This window comes from Panthera tigris, chromosome A2 (genome assembly GCF_018350195.1).
Source record: "Panthera tigris isolate Pti1 chromosome A2, P.tigris_Pti1_mat1.1, whole genome shotgun sequence".
Taxonomy (NCBI): Eukaryota; Metazoa; Chordata; class Mammalia; order Carnivora; family Felidae; genus Panthera; species Panthera tigris.
In genome coordinates this window covers 60353909-60374917 of record NC_056661.1, presented here as the reverse complement: position 1 = coordinate 60374917, position 21009 = coordinate 60353909, and the positions used below count along the sequence as shown (strand labels likewise).

General features: G+C 46.4%; 1 long non-coding RNA gene across 1 annotated transcript; it reads left to right on the top strand.

Moving 5' to 3' along the window:
* Window positions 1-13620: 13620 nt before the first annotated feature.
* LOC122236414 lies at window positions 13621-17053 on the top strand. Its single transcript, XR_006214469.1, has 4 exons — window positions 13621-13699; window positions 14641-14711; window positions 14851-14971; window positions 16182-17053. It is a non-coding gene; the product is annotated as an uncharacterized LOC122236414 (long non-coding RNA).
* Window positions 17054-21009: the final 3956 nt, after the last annotated feature.

The window sequence follows — 21009 nt, the reverse complement described above, 5'->3', positions numbered from 1 at the left end:
TTGTCTTGTGCCTGATCTTAGAGGAAAATCTTTCACAATTTCACTATTGAGTATATGTTAGCTTCACATACATGGCTTCACATGCATGGCCTTTCTTATGTTGAGATATGTTCCTTCTACACGGAATTTTTAAAGAGTTTTTTAGCACAAATGGATACCAAATTTGGTCAGAACTTTTTTTCTGTGTCTATTGATGTCATCACATGAGTTTTATTTTTAATTTTTAAAATGTATGGGGCGCCTGGGTGGCTCAGTTGGTTGAGCGTCCGACTTGGATCCAGGTCATGATCTCACAGTCTGTGGGTACCAGCCCCGCATCGGGCTCTGTGCTGACAGCTCAGAGCCTGGAGCCTGCTTCGGATTCTGTGTCTCACTCTCTCTCTCTGCCCCTCCCCTGCTCATGCCCTGTCTCTCTTTCTCTGTCAAAAAGAAATAAGCATTAAGAAATTTTTTTTTAAAAAAAGTATTTATTTTAGTTTAAATTTATTTATGTATTTCTTTAGTATTTATTTTTTCAAGTTTTTATTTAAATTCCAGTTGGTTAACTTACAGTGTAATGTTAGTTTCAGGTATAGAATGTAGTCATCCATCACTTACATACAACACCCAGTGTTCCTCACGACTAGCGCCCTCCTTAGCCCATCACCCATTTAACCCATCCCCCTGCCCAACTCCCTTCTAGTAACCCTCCCTTTGCTATTTATACTTAAGTGTCTGGTTTCTGGTTGATTTTTCTTTCATTCAATTATGTGAGGGGTCATATTTATTGATTTGCATTTCTGAAACATTCTTCCTTTACAGGGAGAAAACCCTTCATCACGGTCAATGATCCTTTTAATGTGATGCTGAATATGGTTTGCCTGTATATTACTGGGAATTATTCATCTATATTCATCACGGGGATACTGGCCTATAGTTTTCTTTTCAGGTAGGATCCTTTTCTGGCTTCCTACCAGGGTAATTCCAGTCTCAGGAAATGAGTTTGGTGGTGTTCATTCCTTTTGAATCAGTGAGAGGACTGCTGTTAGTTTCATCTACCAATGTTTGGTCACATTCACCAGTGAATCCACCTGGTCCTGGGCTTTTCTTCCCTGAGAGAACTTCGATTACTGATTCAATTTACTTGCATTGGTTATCTTCTTGTATTGATGCGGTCTTCCTTTAATGGGTCTGTGAAAACCTTCTCTTTCTTCCTGATACAGTCTTGGTAGGTTGTGTGTTTCTAAGAACCTATCCATTTCTTCTAGGTAGGCAGTTTTCTGGCATCTAATTTGGCCATAGTCGCCTCCTTGTCGCCTTTATGTTTCTTTGGTATAAGAGATAATGTCTTCTCTTTTATTTATAATTCTTTTGAATTGGGTCTTCTCTATGTCTTCGCATAGTCTATGTATAGACTTGACAATTTTGTTTCACTCTTCTGAAAACCCACTGTTGGTCTTCTTTATATTTTCTATAGATTTCATTTTCTCAGTTTCATTGGTTTGCATTACCATATGGATTACTTTCTCCCTTTTGAGAACATTGGACATAGATTGTTTTTTTTCTAGTTCTTTGAAGTTAAAGTAGGTTGTTCATTTGAGTCCCAAATGTGTCCTCCACGCATGCAAATCCAGTGACTCATCAGAGAACCTTCAGTAGGTCTTTTCTGTCCTATTTCTCATTCTCAGAACTCTGAGAAATAGAACCAGAAAATTTATTTGAAGACAAAATAGATGAAAACTTCCTTGATGCGGGGAAGGAAACAGATCCAGAGCAGGAGGCGCAAAGACCCACAATATATTCAACAGAAGCAGATCCACACCAAGTTGTATAGTAATTAAAACCCAAAATGTTGTGATAAATAAAAATTTTCACAGCAGGAAAACAAAAGATGAATTTACCTACAAGGGAAACCCCATAAAGTTATCACTGCATGTTTTTCAGAAGAAACTTGGAAACCGTAAGTGAGCAGCACGGTTTGGTAAAGGGGCCGAATGGAAAACATCTGCAGCCAAAGAGGGTCTATCCAGAACACTATCATTCAGATGGAAGAAGAGATCAAGAGGTTCCCAAATAAATACTGAGTTCACAACCAACAAACAACCCCTGCAAGAAATGTTGAAAGGGACTCTTTAAGTGCAAAAGAAACACCTAAAGTGACAATATTAAAGTGTGAAATGCAAAAGCAAGAAAAATGAGTATATCTGTAAAACATCAGCCAAAGTATTCATGATATGAAAGGTTTTGAAATAGGAACATTACATAGCTACAACACAGGGAGGAGAGGAGTAAGAACTAGTTCAAACTTAAACAACTATCAACTTAATATAGACTTCTATATGCATAAGTGGTTAGGTACAAACCTAATCATAACCAGAAATCAAACACCACTAATACAAATGCAGAGTATAAAGACAAGCAATTTCAAATGTGCTACTAAAGAAACCCAGCAAACCATAAAAAAGAGAAAAAGAAAGGATCAGAAAGATTCAGAAACAACCATCATCAAGTAATAAAAGGACAAGTATATGTCTATCAATTACTTTGAAAGGAAACAGAATAAATGCTCAAATCAAAGGCACTGGGTGACAGGGGCAACTGGATGGCTCAATCGCTTGAGATTTCCAGTCTTGATTTCAGCTCAGGCTATGATGCCAGGATCATGGGATTGAGCCCCAGTTGGGCTCTGCACTGAGCATGGAACTTGCCAAAGATACATCCTCATTCTCATTCTCTTTCTTTCTATCTTCTCCCATACCCCCACCCCACCATCCCGTGCCTGTGCTCTCTCTCCTCATAATAAAAGGCACTGGGTGATAGAATGAATGAAATGTATGACCCATGTATCTCTCCCTAAAAGAGACTAATTATAACTAAAGTATCAAAAGAAAACTGCAGTCACCATACCTATATTAGACAAATAGATTTCAAAATAAAACTGTAACAAGAGACAAAGAAGGACACTATAATAATAAAAGGTATAATACAACAAAAAGAACAATTGTAAACAAATATGTGCTTAACCTGAGAGCATCGAACACAAAACAGTAAAAACCTAAAGAATCGATACTCATGCAAACATAGTAGGGCACTTTAACACCCCAATGACATCAATGGAGATATCGTTCCACAGAAAATATACATTTGTATATTTTCTAACAACAGCATGCACATGGGTTCAAGAATCGGTGAATGTGGGATCGACATGGAATGTGGGATATCACCATGTCATTTCCAAAGAGCAACTGCAGCTGCACGAGAGGATTCCTGAGGCCTACACGAAGGGTGGAACATACACTTGTCTAGACTTGGAAGCCACAGAATAATCCTGACCGGCACACACCCTTGTGTACTCCACTCAGTCTTTTGGGGAGACAACTGTTCTGCTGTGGGGTAATTGCCTGGAGCCTCCTGGGACCTAATCCTAAACCTAACAGTAACGCTAACCAGATACCTCACTTCTGTGCAAGGGGAGATGGAGATCAGAGATCAGAGTCAGGAACCATGTAACTGTTACTCGGACAGTGCCCAGCATTCACAACCAGCTAACACGTGGCCATTCTTAAGGGCACATTGCTCTCCTTCATGGAGACCTGAGTGCTTGGCAGGCTTCTGTTGGCCTGAGGGGGGATGGTTACCTTGTTCTCACTGGCCCCTGTGATGTCCCTGCATTCTGAGAAGATCAAAGTTGGAGCATGAGTATTGTTCTTCCCCAGATGGTCAGGGCAGAGAATCCATTCAAGGACTCTGGGACCACAACCCAATTCCACAGACATGGCTGCCAGCCAGCACAGCGAAGCCAACATTCAGAGAGATCACGAGTGCCTCCACTCACTGAAGAGAAGAGTAAGGCAAGAGCCACAAGCTTTCCTGCGCTATCAAGGTCAGAATGCAGTGTTCTGGTGGCTGGTGCTTCCTTTCATCGCAACCCCACAGGAGTTTCCTTCTGTCAGGACACAAAGCTTGCCTAGGAAATGGAGCTCACGTCAGCAGTCCCAGCTTCATTCCATTTTCACCTGAGGTGAATACTTTTGGCCTTCAGTATGTTTCTTCTGTTTTTTTTTTAATTTATTATTATTATCAATTTTTTTTTATTAATCAGTTATCACTGTGGGTCTTTGGGAGCAGGAGTCTGGAAGCCTCTCCTATGATTTTAATTGTCAAGTCTTTTATAGCAAGTTTCCTGAATGTCAGATCGCTTGGACAATGGGTGCCTCATGGGCTTCCCTGCCAAATGTACATTGCCAACAGGAAGCAGGTGCCCTAGGGCGCTGGAAAGAGCCCAGCACAAGAGGTTAGCCTGTGTTGAAAGCAGTCTGCCTTACTTCTTGGGCAAAGTAAATACATCAGCAGTAAGGAGTCAGGGGCAATGCAGTTGTCCCAGCAATTGACAGCAAGCTCACACTCCCTTCCTGTGCCAACCTGGACAAATCTGTTTCTGATAGCACTGAGAAAACATTGTCATCTTCTTACTGAAAAGATGGTGGTTGGCAGGCTGTGGTTGGCATGACAAGGGTCACCCTGCTGACACTTTCCCCCTGATTCCTGAAATGCCTGCATTCCTAGCAGCTGAAGTTTTGCCTATGCATATTGCAACGCCAGAGCTGGTCAGCCAAGAAAAAGATCAATCAAAGTGTGTAAGACCAGAGCCCCATTCCACACACTTAAGTGTTAGCTGAGAGCCAACACCACCATCACCTAATTACCACTGCCTCTATCCATTGAAGGAAAGGGCTGGACAAAAGGTGAGGGCCCAAAGACTCCTTGACCTATCTGAGGTAAGAATGTAGAGAGCTTGTAGACAGGACTCTCACGTTTTGCGTGATAAAGTGTTGGGGCGTGATGGTGGGGTTTGTGGGGTTCAGAGCTGATGGCCAGGACAGAATTCTTGAAGACTTCTTTGGTGCCAAAAGGTGAATCTTCCTGTGGTCAGGAAGAGCTGCCCCCACTGGGGTTGTGAAGAGTGACAGTTATATACTATAGGCTTGGGGAAGGTAAAGTCCACTGGCAAGATTCCAAGGAGACTTTCACATGCTACAGACTCACAGAACACCAGAGGCCTAGCTATTGTCAAGTTAAGGTGGTTTTTCCCTCTAGCAAAGCATTAACATTAAGACAGTAGGGAGTTCCAGGAGAAACATTGGACTCCACCAGCCTCAAATATTTGTCCGTGAGCTGCAGGTTACAAGGAAATTCAAATTTAATTTCTTTAGATGTTTATTTATTTGAGAGAGAGAGAGAGAGGAAAGGAGAGAAGGAGTGGGGACGGGCAGACAGAGAGAGGGAGACACAGAATCTGAAGCAGGTTCCAGAACCTGAGCTGTCAGCACAGGGCCCGACAATGGGGCTGGAATTCAGGAACTGGGAGATCATGACCTGAGCCAAAGTTGGAAGCTTAACCGACTGAGCCATGTAGGCGCTGAAGGAACCTCTATTTTATCTGCCATTTCCTCTTGCCTTTGTTCCCCACATCACTATGGAGAGGAGGGTGAGGTTGGGGCTTCAGCAAACTGAGTCAATAGTGAAAGGGCGGACCTATGCCAGCCGACTCCATCTTGTTCTGTGTCCTCCACCTTGACCACGCCTCCTCCCCTTGAGTAACCTCCTGCTCACCCTTTCAAACTTCCCCATCAAAACACACCCGGCAACCTGTGTAACAGGACTCCAACCCTTCCCCAGCCAATCAGCCGAGGCCATGACCCTTCCCCAGCCAATTGGCTGAGGCCACAGCCATTACCTCACCAACTGCCCCTAGACCCCAATAACACCTTTGTGCTTTTGAAATTCGCTCTCTCTCCCCGGCATCTCACCGCTGGTCGGTGCACGTAGGGGATTGAACTCGAGCTAGCTCGAATAAGGGCTCTTTGCTTTTGCATCAGACTTGGCTCCCTGGTGGTCTTTGGGGATCATGAATTCTGGGCATAACATTTGGGAGCTTGTCCAGGATCCCCAAGACCCCCGAGGGACTCCCGAGCCGGAGAGCCTGACTGGCCACCGTTAGTGTCTGTTCGTTCCGTCTTTTCTGTGTGAGCTCATTTCTGAAATTCTGGTAGTGCCCGACGTGGTCTAAGTGGATGCACTGGAGGACCATGGGCCGGGAGTTTCGGAAGACATTCTGATCCTCCCTTTTGGAGGGACGTGGAATCCCCTCATTGGTTTTGGAGGGACGTGGAATCCCCTCAAAGGTCTGAGACGAGGCAGGTCACTCCCGCCGGTTGGCGCGAGGCCATCGTCGAACTTTCAGTTTTGCTTCCATGGAGTTGGAAGACTTTCTAGGGGCCCTGTGTTTGTCTGTTTCTGTGTTTCTCTGTTTTGTTCTGTGGACTTACTGGATGGACATTATGGGACAGACTCAGACTACTCCTCTAAGTATTATGATTGATCACTTTAAGGATGTGAGGGGAAGAGCTAACAACCTCAGTGTGGAAGTCCAAAAGGGTCGGTGGCAGGTTTTTTGTTCTAGCGAGTGGCCAACTTTCAATGTCGGATGGCCACCAGAGGGGACCTTCGACCTCCCTACCATCCACCAAGTCAGGAGTATCATCTCTCAGCCTAGGATGGGCCATCTTGATCAGCTCCCTTACATTATCACTTGGCAGGACCTTGTAGAAGACCCACCCTCTTGGCTTAAGCCCTTGCTAGCCCCACTCCCTCTGGAACCAAAACCCATTCTTGCTTTGCAGGGGACAAAGAAGAAGGAAAACAAGAAAAGTCTTACCCAGCCTTCAACACCCCTCTACCCTGTCCTACATGGGGGGACTAAAGAAGAATTAATTTTTCCTCCCCCGTATAACCCCCCTAGGATGCCGGAAGAACACCATCCTCCCCCTCCGGGGGAGGCAGACACTATTCCGAGAGCAGGAGGCAGAAATGCTCCAGTGGGAAGCCCACCCTTTACCAGACAAAGGGCTCAGAGGTAGCAATCCGCCTCCACCGCCGACTCCACTATTCTGCCCCTGTGAGCCACCGGACCCCCAGACGCAGAGGGGAATCAATCCCATCACTATTGGCCTTTTGCCACTAGTGACCTCTACAATTGGAAAGCTCAGAATCCTAAGTTTTCCGAGAAACTGGCAAGGTTTATTGATTTATTAGACTCTGTTCTTTTTACTCATCAGCCCATGTGGGATGATTGCCAGCAGATTTTGCAGGTCCTGTTCACGACTGAGGAAAGAGAATCCTCAATGAGGCCCGAAAACTAGTTCTGGGCGCAGATGGGAATCCCACCACCAACCAGGCTCAGATAGATGTCTCCTTCCCCTTAACTTGGCTCCAGTGGGATTACAACATGGCAGAAGGTAAGGAGAGGCTCCGGGTCTACTGCCTGACTCTAATGGGGAGTCTCCGAATGGCTGCTAGAAAGCCAAACAATTTGGCCAAGGTAGGAAATGTACAACAGGGAAAAGATGAATCTCCTGCTGCTTTTTTAGAACAGATCATGGAGGCATTCCGTACCTATACCCCCAGGGATCCAGAGGCTCCAGAAAGCAAGGCAGCTGTTATCATGGCCTTTGTAAACCAATCGGCCATAGACATTAGGAGAAAATTACAGAAAATAGGTAGACTAGGAGAAAAATGTCTGCAGGACTTACTGGTGGTAGCCGAAAAGGTATATAATAACCGGGAGCCTCCTGAGGACAAGCAGGCTCGCGCCATGGTGGCTGCCAGCAGTAAGCAGACTCGAGACCTGGTCAGAATACTATTAGCTACCACTGCTGACTCCCCCGAGGAACAAGACCGCCGTCTCCGGCAGCTGGCAGATGATGCACGAAAAGGTAAAGGAACCACCAAGGGGGGGAAGCAGAGGCTGCAGAAAGATCAGTGTGCATACTGCAAGGAGATAGGGCATTGGGCCCGAGATTGTCCGAAAAGGGCCGGCGGGAAGGGAAGAAAGACTGATTGAGTAAAAGTCCTAGAGCTAGATGAACTGAGTGATTAGGGGAGTCGGGGTTCGGACCCTCTCCCCGAACCCAGGGTAACTCTTAAAGTGGAGGGGACCCCTGTTGACTTCCTTGTCGACACCGGAGCACAACATTCGGTCCTCTGCACCCCACAAGGAAAACTAGTCAGCAAGAAATCCTGGGTACAAGGGGCAACTGGTATGAGCCAGTATGCATGGACTACCTGAAGAACGGTAGATTTGGGGACAGGCCAGGTATCCCACTCCTTTATGGTAATGCCAGAATGCCCCTACCCGCTGTTAGGACGGGACTTACTGACCAAGATTGGAGCTCAGATAACTTTCAGACGAGGGGGGGCCTCAGGTCACCGATGGCAAGGGCCACCCCGTCCAGGTCCTGACCATGAAACTGGAGGATGAATACCGCCTCCACCAGGAGGTGCTCCCAAGAGAGGATAATATAGACAGATGGCTACAAGAATTCCCCTTGGTTTGGGCAGAGACGGGGAGGGGGATAGGACTAGCCGCTCACAGGACCCCAGTCCTGGTAGAGCTCAAGCCAGGAGAAAGTCCGGTAAGGATCAAACAATATCCCATGTCCCAGGAGGCCTGGAAGGGGATCCAGCCACACATCCGGAGACTACGAAGCCTAGGGGTACTAGTTCCTTGCCAGTATCCCTGGAACACCCCCTTACTGCTGGTCAAAAAGCCTCACACAAATGACTACCGACCAGTACAAGACCTCCGGGAAGTAAATAAGAGGGTCAGGGATATACACCCAACTGTTCCCAACCCATATACTCTCTTGAGCTCCTTGGCGCCCTCCAGGGTCTGGTATACTGTACTAGATTTAAAGGACGCCTTCTTCAGTCTGCCGCTGGCACCCCAGAGCCAACCCTTGTTTGCCTTCGAGTGTCATGATCCGGAGGAGGGCTACAGTGGGCAACTTACCTGGACATGGCTGCCTCAGGGATTCAAAAATTGGCCCACCATCTTTGACGAGGCACTACATGAGGACCTGGGTGAGTACAGAAGGGAGCACCCTGGCCTCACCCTTCTACAGTATGTAGATGACATCTTGATTGCTGCTGACATGGCCAAAGACTGTGAGCAAGGGACCCAGGACCTGCTGGCTACCCTGGGGCCTTAGGGTACCGGGCATCTGCGAAGAAGGCTCAGATATGCAGGGAGAGGGTAAGTTACCTGGGATATATCCTGGAGGGCAGACAGCAGCGGTTATCAGATGCCAGAAAAGGAACTGTCCTAAAGATCCCTACTCCCACCTCCTGAAGAGAAGTAAGGGAATTCTTAGGATCAGCTGGCTACTGCTGCCTCTGGGTTCCAGGTTTTGCTGAGATCATCAGGCCCCCCTATATGAAGCTGCCAAAGAGGGGAAAACATTTAAATGGGCTGAAAAAGAAGAAACTGCCTTTAATCAGTTAAAAAAGGCCCTCCTAAGTGCCCCAGCCCTGGGTCTACCAGACATTACGAAGCCCTTCCACCTCTTTGTAGACGAACATAAGGGAATAGCAAAAGGGGTTCTAACTCCAAGCCTTAGGCCCCTGGAACCACCCAGTGGCTTACCTGTCCAAGAAACTAGACCCAGTGGCTGCCGGCTGGCCGCCATGCCTGGAATTATTGCGGCGACAGCACTCCTAGTCAAGGAAGCAAACTGACCCTACGAAAGGAGATCTGGATCACGACCCCACACGCCACTGAAGGGGTCCTGATATGACTCATTGCCAGAGCCTCCTACTCTACCCTCCACTGGTGCGGTTCCACCCTAGTGCAGCCCTCAATCCTGCAACCCTGCTGCCTGACCCTGACCTAGGTGTTCCACTACATAACTGTGCGGGAATCCTGGAACAAGTACATGGATTCCGGACGGAACTGACCAACCAGCCCCTCCCCAATGCCGAGGCTACTTGGTTCACTGATGGCAGCAGCTTTATGCGAGACGGACACAGGTATGTGGGTGCAGCGGTGGTCACCGAAATGGACACTGTATGGCTCTACCCTCCGGAATGTCAGCCCAGCGAGCAGAGCTCATAGCCCTCACCAAGGCGCTGACACTGGGAGCTGGAAAATGGCTTAACATCTACACAGACAGCCGTTATGCATTTGCCACAGCTCATATTCATGGGGCAATTTATCAGGAGGGGTGTTACTGATGGCAGAAGGACGGACTATAAAAAATAAGCAGGAGATACTTAACCTGCTTACGGCCTTATGGCTTCCTGCCAAGCTAACCATTATCCACTGCCAAGGGCACCAGAAAGCTGATAACCCAGTAGCTAAAGGTAATCAAAAGGCTGGCCAGGCAGCCAAGGCAGTAGCCCGCCCTTCATTCCCCATCATGACCGTACAACTACCGGACCCAGGAGACCCAGTTTTACCAGACCAGCCCAAATACTCCCAGGAGGAGTTACAGTGGATCAAGAAACTCCCCATGGCCCGGGAGATAAAGGGATGGTGGTATATACCTAACAGGGAGCTCGTGCTGCCAGACTGGCTCGGAGTCTCAATATTAGAGCACATGCATCGGTCTACTCACATGGGGGCCTGAAAATTAAAAGACTTAATCCGACATGCCGGAATCAAGATTCACCAACCGGACACCAAAATAGAGCAAGTTGTATCTGCCTGCAAGACCTGCCAACTCACCAATGTGAGAGCCACATCAAATAAAAAAGGAACCACGCTCAGAGGCACCAGACTGGGAGCCCAATGGGAAGTCGACTTCACTGAAGTCAAACCAGGAAAGTATGGTTATAAATATCTTTTAGTATTTACGGACACCTTCTCTGGCTGGGTGGAGGCATACCCAACCAAGCATGAAATAGCTCAGACGGTGGCTAAGAAGCTACTAGAAGACATCTTACCCAGGTATGGTTTTCCTGCCATGGTAGGATCAGACAATGGATCAGCTTTTATCTCGCAGGTAACACAGGCAGTAGCCAAGGTGGTGGGGGCAAACTGGAAATTACATTGTGCTTATAGGCCCCAGAGCTCAGGACAGGTAGAAAGAATGCATAGAACCTTAAAAGAGACCCTTACCAAATTAACCATGGAGGCTGGTGGGGACTGGGTGACTCTCCTACCATATGCCCTTTACCGGGTTAGGAACACTCTTTACACCTTGGGTTTTACTCCCTACGAGATCATGTTTGGCAGGCCACCCCCGATTATTCCCAACCTTCAAGCTGAACTTCTTGCTGAGTTTAAAGATCAAGAACTTTTTCTTTCCTTGAGAGGGCTCCAGTGGGTGCACGAGGACATTTGGCCGTGCCTCCCTTCCATCTAGGAAGCTGGCCCGACCCCGACACCTCATCAGTACAGACCAGGAGACTGGGTCTACGTCAAGAGGCACCACTGAGAGACCCTCAAGCCGCGCTGGAAGGGACCTTACATGGTGGTGCTGACAACCCCCTCTGCTCTCAAAGTAGATGGCATCGCGACCTGGGTCCATCACGCTCATGTTCGGCCAGAGGACCCCTTCTCGATCCGGAAGGATTTCGTCACACGATGGGCCGTCAATCAGGACCAAAACAACCCGCTCAAGCTCAAGCTACAGTGCGTTCAACCCACCTAATATCGGTAACTCTGTTAACTCTGCTTGTCATTGCTCATGCTGCCCGGAGTCCCCACGCCCCCCAAAACATCACCTGGCAGATCATAGACACCAGCTCAGGGAAAATACTTAATCAGACCTCCTAGAGCCACCCCAGGGACACTTGGTTTCCAGAACTTTGTGTAAACTTCCAAACTCTGTTCCCCTTGTCACCATAAATGCAGCCGGTTCCATGATTGGGTCCGTAAGCTACATGACAAGGGGGGAATGAAAGGGCGGACCTACGCTGCTGACTCCATCTTGCTCTGTGTCTGCAACCTTGACCACACCTCCTCCCCTTGAGTAACCTCCCACTCACCTGTTCAAACTTCCAGATCAAAACAAGCCCAGTGACCTGCGTAACAGGACTCCGACCCTTCCTTAGCCAATTGACTGAAGCCACAGCCATTACCTCACCAACTGCCCCTAGACCCCAATAAAACCTTTGTGCTTTTGAAACTCTCTCTCCCCAGCATCTCATCACTGCGTTGGTGCAGGTAGGGGATTGAGCTCAAGCTAGCTTGAATAAAGGCTCTTTACTTTTGCATCAGACTCAGCTCCCTGCTGGTCTTTGGGGATCACAAATTCTGGGCATAACAAATAGGTTTCTGGAGGTTAGGCTGTTGATAAGATTGCCCTTTCCTTGTAATTTATAAGATATTGAGTGGGGTAGGGGCAGACAGAGGGAGACAGAGGATCCAAAGGAGGCTTCACGCTGTGAGGGCAAAGCTGGGGGGTGGAGGGGGCTTCAACTCACGACCCTGAGATCAGGACCTGAGCCCTTGGGATGCCTTTTTAAGCCGCTGGAAACAATTTGGATTGCAAAGCATAGAAAACACTGATTCTCTAACCCTGCATGGCCTTACTAAACAGGGGAAATGGATGGAGGTTACCCTAGGTCCAGGCCTTCACGGCTACCTGGACTCCGGGGCCTCTAGTAGGATGTGTTTGGTCAGTAACCAGGCCAGTAAGCTCCCCCCCAACCCCAATATATTGGGTGATAAATCTGTAAACAGGCCTCCTCCTGATAGAACTCAGTCGCTGAAGGAACACAGGCCATCCCTGAAAAGGGGACCCTCTTTCTCTCTGTTCCTCTGCCTACTAGATGTAAGGGCCTCTCCCTCATTCCTTTCCTGGGTTAAGGGATGTCATTGGAGCCAACTGTGCTTAGTCTACCTCAGGTCGGGACTCTTAAGGAATATTCCCAAGCAGCTGCCGAAAGTCCACTCGTTTGGGGGAAATTCTCTGTCTTCTCCAGCCTGATATGGACTGCCTAATTCCACTCTGGTGGAACAAAAGACATGGCGTCTGCTCTTCTGTCCCAGCTGGCAAGGTTAGAACGGGGAAATTTTCCTTCTCTGCCTTCTGCTGGCATCTCACCTCTTCTGCCTTTCCCTCACCCTCCTCCGGTTTATGCACCACCTTGGGTGTGGCACACATAACTGGTTCCTAGCCCATCCTCAGTGCCTCAGGCACCATGGGCTCCTCTTCCCGCCCTAAATGTCAAGGAACAAAGAGCACCCCCCTCCTTGGACCACCCACTTCCGTTTCCCCCACTGTCCTCCCAGGTAAAATCTGAGAATGGGGAACACATGGATTGTCTTTTAAGTGGAGGTAGGTGAAATATTTCGGCGTTTAAACTAATTTCAGTTTGCTCGTTGAATTAAGCTGTCTTTCAAGTTACCAGCAATTCATATAGAAACTTTTATTCTACCAATGTTTACTAAAGGTCAAATAAGCTCATTGTATCTCGGTTGCAATTTGCTAGCAAGACGATGACTTGAAATAATGGTTAATTTCAACTCTCTCAAAATCTTCATGGGTACTTGCTAAGCTAGCTCTCAAAGTCTGTGGCAACCTGAAACTTTAACGTTTCACTTTAAAGTTTGCATGGCAAATGAGATGAAATTCATGGGACATCTAGGTCTTTTCCAAAGGGAATGCAGTGCAAAGCTTTGATTACTGAACATTGGTTTGTGCTTTTAACTTTTTATTGCAGAGGAATTAAGGCCATTTGGGTCAATTGGAAAACATGCTCTGTGCTTAACTGATTCATGAATTTGCCATCTAAAGAATTCTGCTGTAAACGGTTCTCAACTGGCTACTAGGTTTTCATTGGAGACTAAGGTTTCTAGCAGTTTACCTTCTGTTAAGTGTACTTACAACTGAGTGAATTAAGCCAAGCTACTCTGTGCATAGGAAAGTAGGAGGTATGTAAGAAAGATATAAGGAATGGGAATATGTTTTTCGTTGAGGGTACAAGAAAGTAATTTTGTGCTACATCAGACAGGTTGTTTGGAGAGAAATGGCTTGGGACAAAATCTGAAGGCAAAGGAAAGTTGTAGAAGGGTCATGAAGGCAAATATTTGGAAAGGAATTTTATGTGTGGTAAGGAAGGACTAAGGTCGCCATGGATGGATTTTAAAACTACACTGGGAGAAGATTAAAATTCTGCTTTTCTCTTTTGGAAAGACAAAGTTTTCTTGGATTGTTGATCTGCTCTTGATAAGAAAATGGAAACAGAGTGTTTTGGTTTTTTTTCTTCTTTCTTCTTTGGTCTCCCAGGAAAACCAGAGCTTTAGGTTTCGTGATTATCAAGTCTTTGATTACTTCAAGTTAAAACTTCTCAATGGTAAAGGAGCTAGGTTTTGCTAACAAGTATATGATGCTACATATTTGCCTCTGGAATCCCTAATTGCCATCTTGGTTAAATAAGTAATTTAAAGTTTAAGATTTGTAATGCTCTGTAATCCTATTTGGAATGCGGTCTCTCAGTTTCTAAGGTTTGAACAAACTTCCCCAAGATTTCCATTGTAAATGAAGTCTGAGCAATTAGGCCTTTTTATGTGGTATGCTAAGTTAGTTGGAGAAGCATTGCCAACTAATGGTAAACCTTAGGTTCTATTGCTTGGGTAAATGCTGTCACTGCTCAAAGATACATGGAATTCCTAAAGTTTAATTTGTGCTTCTGTAAGGTCCTTCCTTGATATTCTGACTATCAAAGCGTTATGTGCCACAGAAATAACCGAATTCCCTTGTCAATTGCATCATAATGAATGAACTCTCATCAGGTCGTTAACAATGTCCATTTCTGAGATTTTATGATTTATAATTGTTCTTATTCTCTCACAAGACATATTTCATCTTCTAGGAGACTCACAAGAAAAGGACTTCTAGGACAAACACAGGCGTTTGAAATCTTTCAGATTAATATTAAAATGGGTAAGAATTTCGAGAACTAAAAAAGCTGCATTCAAACGGAGCAAGAATTAGGAACATGGGACTAAATGAATTGAGGAAGATTATCGTTTAGTGTTTCTTGTTGGAAATATTGCTGGTTCTCTGATGTTTGCTCTTCCAGATTAAGGAAACGTTCTCTTCAGATATCTGTGATATACAGAGATGTCATCAAATATTCACTTGTAAACTGAAGGGTTGAACTTCTCTCTCTACCTAAACCGTCTGAAATTCAAACACTCGCAGTGAGTATTCTTTCTTTCTTGGCCATTACAGTGATTTGCGTAAGTGCAATAAGAATCTTCTCCTTGTAACAGGACACCATTGGAAATACTGCTAGTTTACTAAGGCTTCACTGGAAGGTCTTATTTGAGAGACATGCATAGACTCGGAAATGACCCTACAGCTTTAAGGAACTGAGGTTGACTTTATGAAATGTGGAGCCAATAAAGCCCCTTGGAAATGTTGGCTGGATACCTTGCTTAGAGTTTCCAGCAGCCTCACCAGGTGAGTAAAGAATGGCACTCCCTGGAAGGTGCAGGAAACTCAGGATATCTTGGCGACATCGTGAAGAGGAATTCACCCAATTCCACAGGTATTGCAGGCCTGTCTGACAGGAAGTACTTGGCCTGGCTTCTGGCCTCGAGAGGTTCCAAAAGTTCAGTCTGGAGATTCTTTATAAAGGGTTCCCAGCAAAGCAAACTTTAAAAGATCCTTATGATCAATGACTATTCGTGCTGAGCTTATGTAAATACGTAGGCCAAATTTGACAAGACTGGACTTGTTTTACAAATGAATTAGTCTTGATTTGGCTATCTCTGGAAATGAGGGATTTAGAGAAAATAATGCACATTTATGGATGTTAAATCCAAGTTGTCTTCAAATGTTTGCCTAAACTAGACCACTTGTAAACTTGAGAGATCCTGTCACAATAGCACAGGTTATCCTGTGGGGATAGTAATTCGACCCCGTGGGTATATTATTGAAACAACTGGAAAATGGGATGGGTTTCCCCCAAAAACTGTAGGCAAGGACTTTTCTCACTGTAGACCTATCAATCGATAAAGACAATAGTGCTTTATTATTTACTTGAAGCTGGGTTAATTCACAAGTCTCTATGCAGGCCATGACCTCCCAAAACCTGAAATGACAGCTACCAGAAACCCACCCCATATAAACTGCAAAGACCTGGTCTATTCCAAACATGGGAAGTCTCATGCAACAGGTGACTTAACTCCAAAATAAAAGGGCCCCTACTGGGTCATGTTATGTACTCCCACTGCAGTAAGCTAGAGGGGCATTCTTCATGGGCTCCTGTATGGAAATAAAACATGTTCCCTGTTTACAAGAAGTCAGTGAGCAAACTCATGTGCCTTCTTATTCCTGGGAACCTGTGCAAGACCTCAAACCTCTCTTATGATGGTTGTACCTTTCTTTTTCACTTTTCTTTCCCAGTTTATGCCAACAGTTCCTTCTTAAGATGGGTCGATGGGCCGTTCAAAGGATCACCACAGACATTTGAATTCCAAACTGGAAAGACCATTGTGATTCCTGTTGTCGCTTCCCACTCTCATCTGAGGAAGCTTCAAGCCTGCCACCTAACAACCTCACTGGCGGCACTGGTAGACACTGAGTTTGTAATTTGCTCTAACAAAATGCTGTATATACATTCCAGATTACCACAAAAATATTCCAGGATTTCTAACTGATATGAACACTGAAATTGATTTAAAGAATCCCTCTGTTTCCTTTAGTGATTGGCTAAACTCCTGGACTGGAGGATTTTTGTCAACTACCCAAGGACTTTTCTTGGGGCTTTTCTCTTGTTATTCTAATTATGTTTTGCTGCTTTCTCCCATGCCTCTCTGCCTGGTGCCAAGACTCCATCACTACAATCACATCAAGCCAAGAGATGAGCCTTGCTACTCAAGAAGGCACACCTTGGATTCAGCTGCCACCACCTTTTGTATCTCCTCTATATATTCCCCAACCGACCAATATTGGCCAAATAGGTAGGGACAACTCTATGCCCCTAGTCAGCAGAAAGAAGCTACAAAAGATGAAACCTTCCATCTTCATCAACCTTAAAGACGCAAGGGTTGACCTTGTTCAGGGGGGATATGATGAGGGAGCATGAGGCAGGCTGAGGGGTAAAGCCCAAGCTAGCCCCCCACCCCCACCCCAGGTGGGATCTGAGTGTTATTCCTTGGACACTCTTGACTACCCCAGATCAAAGAAAAGGGGCTTAAGCCCTTGCCATGGTAATGTGGGAAACTAAGGCAAATGAAACATTAAATTCCCTTACTGTTTATAGCCCATTGACAAGTCCCTGGAATGGGCAGAGTGACCTCCCTCTAACTGCTCAGCTGCCTCAATGATGACACTTTGCTAGGGGCAAAAGAGAGCCTTAGCTTAACATTATCCCAACCTCGAGGACCGTGTAAGTCAACTTCTTTTATTGCAACTGACCCAAGATATATGCTGGCAATCATACTCCAAGCTGATCCCCCCCCCCCCAATATACATCTTATGGATCTCTTGACTGAAGTTTTAGTAAATGGTAATAAATGGTGTGTCCCTAGCAACAGCTAGCCCCTCATGGTCCTGAAAACCTTGCTTCCAACATTCTTTAGCGACTTCATCCCTGACTCCCTGCCAACCTGATGGTATATAATGATGAGTTCCCCGTTAGGACCCCAGTGAAGCTCTTCCTGCACATGGGTCCTGTCCCCATGATTTAATAAAACCACCCTTTGTGCACCAAAGATGTCTTTGAGAAATCTTTCTTGGTCATCGGCTCTGGACCACCCCCACCATCACCCCCAAACTTCATCAGGTCGACAGCAGAACTCCACCCACTGGCTGCTACAGATGCCTTCATTCTGAAGAGCAGTTACCGCATTTGCAGTATCCTTCAGGACCTTCTATGTGCAGGAATCAGCCCATTCAAGTTCTAGTGCACCAGAGCCACTTTCCAAATACCTGAGGGTAAGCCACAAGCCAGTATCTGCTATGAGTCATTACTGGCCTCAAAGGACAGGGGAAAAAAAGCCAATGCCAGAAACTTTCCGTCTCTTTCTGAAGGAACAGTGCAGGAAGTTTCCCTTAGTCCTAGCCCACACATTGTTCATTCTCCTGAGGCAACCACCTTGCCAGGAGTTTGTGCTAGTCACTTTTTTTTCCCTCTATCGCATTGTCTTCTGTTAAGAAAGAACTTTGTATCTTCTCTGTATCCTTCTCCATCCTGTTTCTCTTTCGCAACAACATTCTCCCTGTTGCCCATTCAGGGACAGTGTCTCAGAGCCATTTTTTCTACTTTTAACATGGGTGTCAGGCCATATTCTTGTCACTCCAGGCTACGTTGGGCCACAGGTCCCTCAAAAATTGCCTTTCAGTACTATGTTGACAAAGGTAAGCCCTGGGCATTTCAAAGTGCCCACCCAGCACTTGAATGCCCTTGTGTAGTCAGGGTCACTGATATTGGGATAGAGCTATCCTCCGTCTTGTGGGACAAGAGGACCATGGAGCTAGATATTTCGTTCTCAGCTTGATCGCATTCTCTGCTGAATTGAAAAACTTTGGCCCTGAGTGTAGCCATTCCAATTCCCTGGCTGTATTGATAAGGGTGTCTTGGGTCCCAAGCAAGGGCAATGAGGCTGTGCTCCACAGAGTGAGTGCCCAGCCCTTCCTAATGAACTCTGACTCTGGTCTGTGCTAACCAAGAGCAATCAGTTTCTGATATCCCAAAGGAAAGATTGCCTTCCTGTCAGTACTTGGTGTTTGGCTGGCTGATACAAGCAATGATGGTTAGCCAACTTGTTTCCCTCCCTGGCCATTAAAGATGCTTTCAGCCTGAAGAGCAGTTGCTTCACCCAGGTGCAGTATTCTTGAGGACCTGCTTAGAACAGAAAGAGAACATTCAGGAACCACTGCACCACAGCCCAGGTCCAAACACGGGCATTAGCCTGAAGCACATACCTGCTACCTTTTGAATCACTGCTGCCTCTACCCTCTGACACGGTGGGAAAGGAGAAGAGTGAACACCAGAAGCTTTAGCTCTCTTTGTGAAGTAGGAATACAGATATCTTGCCTTTGGGCTCCCCCTGTAGACGATGGAGGTTTCCCTTTGCCCTAGCCCATATGTGTTTCTTATCTATGTGTTTGTTATTCCTGAGACCATCAGCTTGCCAGGGGATTGTACTAGTCATTTAACCCTCAGATTTATCCCATTTTCATCTCTCAGAAGGAACGTTGTCCCTCAGTGTATCTATTTCCATTCTCTTACTCTTTATTTAATGTTTATTTGTGCCTCATATGACTATGGAGGGCAGGCTGATGTTGGGGCTCCAGGCAACGGAGTCCAGAGGTTTCTGGAGATAAAGCCCCTGCTTTTTTCTTGTAATTTACTAAAATACTTGTAAATGGATGGCGGCTCTGCCAGTTTAACCCCTTGTTTTCTGTCCTTTCCTTCATCCTTGGGTAGCCCGGAGTGCTTGAGGAATGGCACACATATGGCTCCTGGAGGTGCTATTTGCAAACTAGGACTTGGTTTGCAGGCTGGGTGGGGCAGTGAGGCTGTCAACCACACAGTGAGCTCCCAGGGACTGGTGGTGAGTTTCCACTCTGCTTCTGTGCTAACCAAGAGTAATTCCTGTCTAACAACCCAAAGGAAAGACTGCCCTACTGTGAGAGAGCGTTTAGTGCTTGGCTTATGATGCTGAAGAGAACATAATCCATGCATACGAGGTATGTTCCAGGACATAGTGCAGAAAGTGGCCATTCAAAACTATTGGGCCACAGGAACCATTTCCAAACACTTGAGCAGCAGCCTGGAGCATGGAGCCGCTACCCCTGAATCCCTGCTGCCTCTATCCCCTGATGGGAAGGGCAGGAAAAAGAGCCAAGGCCAGAAGTCTTCCCTGTCCTTTAGAAGGAAATATGCAGACCTCTTGCAGACTGGGCTGTCAGGAGGTTACCCATTAGAAGTTTAGTTTGTGTCTGGCCACAGGTGTTTCTTACTCCTTAGACAGTACCTTGCAAGGAAATTGTGCTGACACTTCATTGGAATCTTTGTCCCATTCTCATCTATAATCATGCACTTTGGCTTTTCGCCGTTCCATTTCAATACCTTCCCCCCCCCCCCTTTGTCAACGTAGTTCCTCCCTGGCTGTCATTCAGAGCCAGTGTCTCTGAGAGCTAGCCTTCCCTTTAAGTTGGGGGATCTGGCCAGATCCTTGTGTCTCGGGCATAGGTTGGGACACAGGACCCCTCATTATTCACCTTTCAGAACTATGTGGACAATGGGAGGTACAGGCACTTGAGGGTGCCCAGCAGAGTGTCCATGTGTAGGCAATGCCAGGGTTTGGGAGGGAACTGGCTTCACTGCTGGTTGAGGAGAAACGATGTGAGACATTTCATTCCCAGATTTATCCTTATCTCCTCTGTCATGTAGAGCCTTTGCCTTCCATACAGCCCTTCCAATCCATATTCTGTTTTTATGACGACATGATGGGTCACAACCAGGAGGAATTGGTCTTTAGCCACCCAGCCAACATCCATGATTTCTGATCAACTACCACTCTGGGTCTGTGCTATGTGAGAGCAATCACTTTTTCCCAGAGAATAATGATTCTCCTGTGCATGAGTGCTTCTTGCTTGACTGGCCCTGGCAATCTCTGTGATGGGTAGCCAGCTTGCCTCCCTCCCCTGGCTGACTGAATTATCCTCTTTCTCTAAGGCAGATGGATCAGGCATGCACAGTAGACCGCAAGACTATTCAGCCCTAAAAAGCCCTGTCAGGGAATGCTGTCCCGTGATTTGGTCACAAAATCTAGAGCACAACAGGATCCCGGGCCTGCAACCACTGAATCACTGAATCAGGGCACTTTCTATGCCCTGAGAGGTAGTTCATACAAAGGATCCCAGGTCAGAAGCATTCCTTCTCTTACTGAAAGTAAAGTGCAGGCCTCATGCCAATTGGGCACCTGGGTGTAGGCGATGGATGGTTCCCTTTGCCCCAGCCCACAAGTGTTTCCTACTATAGTTATCTTCTCGGGAGACTGTGCTAGGCACTTCCTTCTCAGCTTCATCCCATTCTCTTCATCTTGTAAGGATGCACTTTGGCCCTCTGCGTATTTATTTCCATCCTTTTGCACTTTTTTTTTTGAAGCAGGATCTTGCTAGAGTCCACTCAGAGTCCATGTCTCAGAGCAATATCCTCCACTTTAAACTGTGGGCTCTGGCTGAGTCCTGGGAGCTCTGAATAGACTGGCAATGGGACCTT